The sequence below is a fragment of the Schistocerca americana genome, chromosome 2 (assembly GCF_021461395.2).
Source record: "Schistocerca americana isolate TAMUIC-IGC-003095 chromosome 2, iqSchAmer2.1, whole genome shotgun sequence".
Taxonomy (NCBI): Eukaryota; Metazoa; Arthropoda; class Insecta; order Orthoptera; family Acrididae; genus Schistocerca; species Schistocerca americana.
Genome location: NC_060120.1, coordinates 831065269 through 831073601, shown reverse-complemented (window position 1 = coordinate 831073601; position 8333 = coordinate 831065269). Strand labels below are relative to the sequence as shown.

Sequence of the window (8333 nt, the reverse complement as noted above, 5' to 3'; positions counted from 1 at the left end):
ACACCAGTACTCAGAGTCTACGCTAAAAGACCTTAGAAGGTGGCCAAAGGGCGCCAATGAAACCAGCCCTTCTCTTGCATCTTCGAATCCCAAACATATCGCGGCCGTAAAGGGCAGTTCGCAGTGCGATGAGCAACAGGGCGAAATTATTGACAACGTTTGACACTGTTCACACCTCGCGGGCGATTCAACCCTTTTACTGAGAAACCATAGGTCTGCAACAACAATGAACGTCATCTCATCACTTGGTGGAATGCAGTGAGGCCATGCAGTCTGGTACTGTTACAAACCGTTCAAAACGGTTTTCCAATCAACTACTTTTCCAATAAAGTACTTGTATAATAGCTTAGTTTCTGCTTCCTACGGGGTTTATTGTGGTGTCCCGAAACCATCGGAACGCACTAGAACCCTGACATCAGGATGCGTGTTGCCACCCAGTCGCTGTAATTCTTGTGCTGGCCGCAAGGCGGCTACCGCGGGAAAACCAACCCCAGCCATTGTAATATGGTAAAATGTCCATGAAGTGATAGTGACAGGCACACCTGCAACGGATACTCACCGAAATCAAGCACCCTAATTCTGAGAGGCAAGAGGACTCACAGACATCAAGCATCACAATGGTGATAATTTATCAAGATATTTTCTTGTACTAATTAATTACCGACCAAAGACGGACGGAATTCCGATGAGAACAGAAAACTGTGACATCCACATCGATGTCCCTGCATCACGCTAAGCGTAGTTCAGACACTGAAATGGCTAACCATATTGTAGTAGACAATCTTATTCCCAAAATTAAAGTAAAATTCGAACATACATATATCAACCATTACAACAGAAAGGTTTATATTACTTCGTAAATGAAATGTAGAATCAAAGGTTTATGTTACTTCGTAAATGAAATGTAGAATCAAATGCGTCGGTTATTAATTGTAAAAAGAGGCACACATGATATTTGTCGATTACAGCGGCATCTACCACGAATGGGAAACTTTTGAGTAAACCTGAAACATTTTTTGGCGTTGAATCCGAATATGCAATAACAATTAGGGGCTCCCATTTGAAAATACAAAACTGACCTCGTCCACGCAATATAGGTGGTTGGAGATGGCCAGTTGTAATACAGTCAGATGTCCCCTTCACTAATATTAACTTTCCACCTAAAACATTTCCTTCGTACGCTGTGCCTTTTTGGAGATATTTAGTTGCCTCAAGTTAAAACAAACATCCTGTACAGAGGACGAACAAAAATAATAACTACGTCGAACAGTGACTACCGAGAATTTCGGGAAGGACGGAATCAGGACCAGGGGTTTAAAAACCCTCATTCACCTTTCATTACACCGTTTTTATTGACTATTAAATTTAAAAGTTCACTCAGTGATTGGCAAAATGGTCACTAAACAATTTTACATTATTAATAAATATGAACAGAGATTCTACGTATCGTAAGTCAAGAAACAATCACTTTAACTGGAAGTCACTTAAATCTCAATGAAAACAATTATAATATTAATATAATATTCGGTAAGAACCTGGAACAGAATTTTATCATAAAAATGATCTTAAGGCTGCAGTTCCATTACAAGACAAAGCAAAGTCTAAACTTACGATAGCTTAAGCACCAAGGGAGAACAATTTTCGTGTACAAACAGCCAGCAGTACATGAATATTATATTGCCATTAATGAACAAGATAATGAGATCGCGAATACAGCTCCAAAAAAGCGAATTTTAACACACAGGACGAACAAGGTAAATAGTAGCCCCAGTATAGATATACAAACAAACGGCCAAATTACTAATTGATCTCTTGATAAACTAGGACTAGTGGACTCCTGGGGTGCTTGGATTCTAGCGGCTAATGCCAAAATACCCGAGAAAGATCCGGTAAGTTACTTATCTTCCATCCCGGAACTGCCGGACGATATGGCGTGGCTTAGTTCCGAGTTCCGCGACCGAACACAGGACCACGGAAACTCTAGCGCGGGTACAACTCGTCCGCATCGTAATCGGATTCCGTTCGGCCGGCCACGGAGGAGCAAACAGGAAAGTAAATGCATAGAGAAAGTTGGTCACGCGATGCGCAACCTCCAGTGAGGGCTATGACTAATGCAATGGTTAGTCGGCTACCTGGTATACAAACAATACAACAGTACATTGACATAAGAGGATGAAATAGCGCACAAAGATTAGGTGTAACAAACAAGAAGCCACTAGAGAATTTTTCATAGACTTCAGTACTTTCGGCCACCCCGACCCACTAACTTACAACCGATCACAAATACAAAACGAAAGCTATAACCTGTATGTACTTACACATGAACACACAAGAATCATATTATAATTAATAACAAGGCCTACTTCCACGCTAAGGTCAACGGAATGAAACATTAAATATACCCAGAGCTGAGACTACTTGACCTAATATAGTACAAATTAGCAATCATTTAAAAATACAAATATAATTTTAAAGCCAAGCTGTAAAAACACTTAAATGATGAGATTTGATTATTATCCTGGCCTGCTGCAGACCTACACGAATGCCAAGATTTATGAACTTGGAGTACCTGAATGGATACAGCACTTAATCTGTTGTATTAATATGATAAATTTCCACAAGGATAGAGACCACAGTTAAATATCTTAAGTTTCCCGGCACGCAATATAGCCTGCGACAAACTAAATCAGACTTAAGAAAAAAAAAAAAAAAAAACGGTTTAACAAGCAATTTCGTAAAATGTAACGTATAAATGACAGCATCTGACAAACAGAAACTTAACAGCGTGACATGTCACTTGACGTCACTGCTCGGGAACAGGATGACAGACAAATCACTTCCTTTACCCGTCGCAACATACTACGGTCAATTCAAAATGTTACGATTGTGTTAGAGACAAGTCCACTGCGGTTGAAAGTACGGAGACGAAAAGGCATACCTGGGTAAGCAAACACAATCACCTAAACGTGTGACTTCGGCTCCACATGTGGCAATCATATTGAAATGAAGAGCAATCCTTCATTGACGTAAGGTACCAACAGCACAAACTACCGAGCTGGACTCAGGCAAATTAGCACTTCCCTTTCTCTCTCTCTCTCCTCTGTGTCGATTGCCAACTCTCCTCTCCACCGCGACGGGACCTAACTTTTAGCTTCCCTCCAATCGCCTCCACAGCACGCCAACATCCTGCTTACCACGCCATCGTGGACAAATTATTTACGCACTCTTCCCCAACATGTTTCACTCAGAACAACTAGAGTTCACGTTTGATACACTGAATTAGGTAACACTTAAATGTTTCGTCTAATCAAATTTTAATCGCATTACAGATTGACATACGTGCTTAATGGCGCTTGTCACTTCAACATAAAAAGTATTTGATGTAGAGTTGTGAAATTTCGGTAATACTGTCTAGGTAACATATATAAGTGATTAACACTGCAAGGTCACAGGTTGATGTAAGCGCGTGAGAAACCATTGCTAATATGAAATGCTGGTCTGTTAATAACCGCTATAACCGCCAGAATGTTGAATGCAAGTATGGAAACGTACATGCATTGTGTTGAACAGGTTCTAGATGCCAGTTTGTGGGATAGAGTTCTATGGCTGTTGCACTCGGTCGATCACTACAGGGAATGTTAATACCGGTTGTAGATGACGCTGGAGTTGCGGTCAGATAATGTCCGATATGTGATCGATTGGAGACAGATCTGGTGACCGAGCAGGCCAACGCAACATGCTGATATCTGGAGAGCACGTTTTATTACAACAGTGGTATGTAGGCGAGCGTTATGCCGTTGGCAAACACCCCCTGGAATGATGTTCATGGCCGGCAGCGCAACAGGTCGAATCATCAGATTAATGTACAGATTTGCAATCAGTGTGTGTGGGATAACTACGAGAGTGTTCCTTTGTCATACGAAATAGCAGCCCAGGGCCTAGCTCCAGGTGCAGATCCATTGTGTCTAACACGCGAACAGGTTGGCGGCAGGTCCTCAATTGGCTTCCTTCTAACCAACACACGGCCATCAGTGGCACTGAGGCAGAACCAGCTTTCACTGGAAAATACAACAGTCCTCCATTCTGCCCTCCAATGAGCTTTCGCTTGACACCACGGAAGTCGCAAATGGCGGTGGTTTGCGGGCCAGTAGAATTCACGCTACAGGGCCAGGAAATGTCCTTGAAGTGACCGATTTGTAACAAGGACATCATATATATGCAGATCGTATACCATCGGGACCATGCAGTTGGTTAGAATGAAATTACAATGAAATAAATACCCCTAGCTGCATACAGGTATTGATTTAAGCCAACGGGGACAGTTGAAAGTGTGTGCCCCGACCGGGACTCGAACCCGGGATCTCCTGCTTGCATGGCAGACGCTCTGTCCATCTGAGCCACCGAGGACACTCATGATAGAGTAGCTGCAGGGACTTACCTCTGGCACGCCTCCCGTGAGACCGACATTCGCAACTTTCTGTCCCGAAACTACGTTCATAGTTCCCCCTGCCCATCATACTCATTACTCGCAGCTTTACTGCCGATTCCCGTAAGAGTTCAGGCAGTGTTTGTGCATCCGCACAGAAGAAGATGGTCAAATTTCCGATGAGCCTTATATATGGTATCTGTTCTTTCGGACATGTCCTCTCGATGACTGATGATAAACTTATCAAGATGTAATAAATTCAGCGGTTTTAGTAATTACTATTCCCAAAGAGTGCATACTGGCCTATAGCTCATTCTTACGCTGATTAAAACATTTTGTCACTTAAAAGCTTAAAAGCATGAAGAGCCCACCAAATTCAACATCTTGATCCCATGAGCGGATTATCGTTGACACCATGAACGCTGTTGAAAGGTTCACGATTAACAATTTGTTTTTGCATCTTCTTCCCTATGTAGTACCTTTTCCAGTTTTTTTCAGGACTCCTGTCTTGTATTCATCTTATTTATCATTATTTTATTGAATTCATCTATTTCATTTGTTATGCACGGTCCGTCCAAAAAATTCGAAGACTGATCTTATTCCTTGCCTGTAAGCAATTTCAGAGCAATTACTACGGTGGCGGCTTGAACTAACAACTGTGCATTCGACTAGTTAGTTATCAGCAGGCTGTACTAAATCGTGGACGTATGCTCGTAGTGTCACCGTAGTTGTGTCACATTGCAGTGGAGGAACATCTATAAATCAATTATTCAAGACATTCTCCAGAATTTTTAACACTTCTGTAACAAACATTCGAGCATGTAGGTCATCCTCTATATTTAAGAATACAATGAATTCATCACAAATGGTCTTCGTCGACCGTCACAAACAAGTAGCAAACATTGTATCTAGTCTCTAATTGGAAAATAAGTTCACGAGTAAACAAGTACTTGGAACACAAATCTTGGTTGAGGAAACTATACAATAAAAGCTTCTTCAGTGAGAGTTCCTTCTTCGCTAATTTAACTACCAATTGTTTAAGTCTTTGCTCTCCTTGAGCAGAGCATATTAGAACAGAATAACACGTAAGTTACGATCTGTACGGGTTCACAGTGTCTACAGTCTTGCAGAATGAGCCTGAAAGAATACCAACAGGCCTGCTCTAGTTCCCGAGGTTCCTTGGCGGCGAAGGCAGCATGCGGTCGAGGCGGCGCTGGATCCGGAGCAGATTTCTTCCCTCGGCTGGTGGCGACGTAACTGCCGTGATCAGCGCGGGCGCGGTCCAATAAAAATCCACAAGGCGGAGGTACACTCCCTCCTGATTGCCTGTACGTGACACTGGCCGATGCAGCAAAAGGTTCGTGGCAGGAGCGACCCCTCTTGCTGATTAACACGCCATCTGTGCTTCGGTCCGGTGTACACGAAGGCGCTCTGCAGGTCGCGCAGCAAATGGCGGAGCCGGGACGTCGTGTAGTCGCAGGGGCTGAGCAGGCAACCAACACAACGCCGGTGTGTTGCAGTGTGGCGTCGGCACCTGACGGCTTTTGCGACACCTCATATACCACATATAAGGCCTACGAGAAAGACAAACCGCAGCGCGTACGTCACGAAGGCAGGCCCGAGCTACCTCGTTTGCTCAGCTCAGCAGACGAAATGCGTTCCTAATCGTGTTACCTCGTAACTGAATCCTTACGTACTAACGAGCGTTGGTTATTGTACTGAAATCTGTTTTAATAGAGTCTTACTGATTACTTGTACTATGACAAAATACACAACCGTGCAGTAGCTGTAATTTAAGATCTATGCTCTGCATAAATGATATAACAGCTCATTTATAGCATTTACTCTCTACTATTTAACAGTCCTCATTTCATACAAGATGTAGTGCCTCATCCAACCGATAAAATTTTATGCTACGAAGTACAACCGTAACAGATTATTAGTAGGCATATGGACTTTCGTTCGTTGTAGGACTAATAAACAATACGACTCCATAATAGCGAATTCCAGTAGAAGAAGCAATTCTCATTAGTAAACAAGCAATTACGAGTTAACTGGTGCAGAAGCGTTGTTTGTCTGCTGAGCTGAGCGAGCGTTTCAGGCCTACCTTCCTGACGTACGCGCCGCGGCCTGTCTTCACTTGGGCCTCGCTACCACTGTAACTGCACGCCCAGGCACCAATCACATCTTTTACCCGTCCAGATGCGTAGTGGCCCGGAATAGGCCGGGTCTTTACAGTTTTAATAGCTTCATTGTCATTCAGTAGCACTATAGCCTCTTTTATGACGACTGTCAGTTATAGTTTGATTATGACCTAGTAAGTTGAAGCTGTTAAGAAATTAGTACTGTGGAACATCTTCAGTTTTGCATTTTCATTAAAAAAATGAAGCTGTTATACCTAGCAGCAGCGAATGATACAATTAATACTCTACTCTGCCCATTGACGTCAACTAGATGTAACACTTATTATTTCACCACACACTAAAAGTTTGGAGGTATGCCAGCTATGCCAAAGATATTTATTACCAAATTACAAGTGGTACTGGCTTAAACAAGTGCTGTTCCAGCAGACTCTATGCATTTGGACAGTAATCTATTTATTTCTTTTATTTATCCACACCTTAAAATTGATTTTTAAGGTCGACGTATGTGGATTAGATGGCCTTTAGTCTCTCTGGTGCCAAGTGCCAACTTTGGCCACTATTACTACGCTACCGCACAGGATATCTTCCATTGGTTAAATAAGGTAGTTTTAATTAACAATAACCTAAGAAATGCTTCAAAAACATCTCTGTTTATTGCTAACAATAGAACCTTTCGGAAGATAGCCGTTGCAATTCCTCGACTTCTTTTCTTTTGTTCGTCAGCAGTCTTTTGACTTGTTTGATGATGCCCGCTAATCTCTTCACCTCAGATTATCAGAGTTGCCCTTACACCAGTGGCCATCAAATTTTGTTGCTCAAGACATTGTGGCGTGGCACCTCAGCCTGCATATATACCAACCATATTATTAATTGAAGACTGGAAATGAGAAAGTTACTAAATGCCAAACCTAACATTTGTCAGGAGAATCAAGAAGCATTGTATGTCTTTTTGTATATAATTTATTTCCATCCAAAAAATTTAGAAGGTATTCTGTTACCACAGAACTATGCTGCCCACTTTATGACTGCAAACGGTTCTGAGACAAATGAGAACAGTAATTTATTAAGAAAGTTCTGCTGCTGTGCCATGGAACTCACTGGTTCTAAGTGCAAATAAGAAATTTTTGTTTCAGATGCCATTAATACTGAGGCACTACGTTTTATTTGTGACAATACAAGTACAAAAACAGAGCAGTAATATTGTAACTAGTAGAACTGTAGTGAACAAAAAACAATTTAAATTTCTTTTAAACTATTTACAAGAGAGTAATAAAATTAAATTCAAGGAAAAATCTCTCAGTGTAGACTACATTCTTACATAACTTTGTTCTTGGGATCATATGTTGCAAAGTTTACTGTAAAACTCCCTGTCCTGTTGAGGAAGAAATGGCTACATCGTCCAGAGTTCCTTCTGTTTTGCAACTCATAAACATGGCTGGAGTTTCAGATGACGTACTAAAGTGAATGCAACTGACATGGCCTTTCCCCTATTACATATATTGATCTTTTACATTCTCGTTTGTCAGAGTAAGAATTTTTATATAACCATTTAAGATGGATGAATATGAGAGACTTTGATACAGAAAATACTACATTTAGAAATCTGCATTGACAATAATGTTTCATGATCATCTTTAAAATGAAAGATGTCAGTTGCGAGCACTGAAATTACGTGGGATGGGTCCATAGCTTTAGCTGACTCAACAATCTTGTAAAAATCTTACCATTTTTCGATTCTCTACAGTTGGAAAATCGCTGTCGCA

General features: G+C 41.5%; 1 non-coding gene across 1 annotated transcript; it reads right to left on the bottom strand.

Annotated features, from left to right (window-relative positions):
* Positions 1–4333: 4333 nt before the first annotated feature.
* Trnaa-ugc lies at positions 4334–4407 on the bottom strand. The gene has a single exon. It is a non-coding gene; the product is annotated as a tRNA-Ala (tRNA).
* Between the last annotated feature and the right edge of the window lie 3926 nt (positions 4408–8333).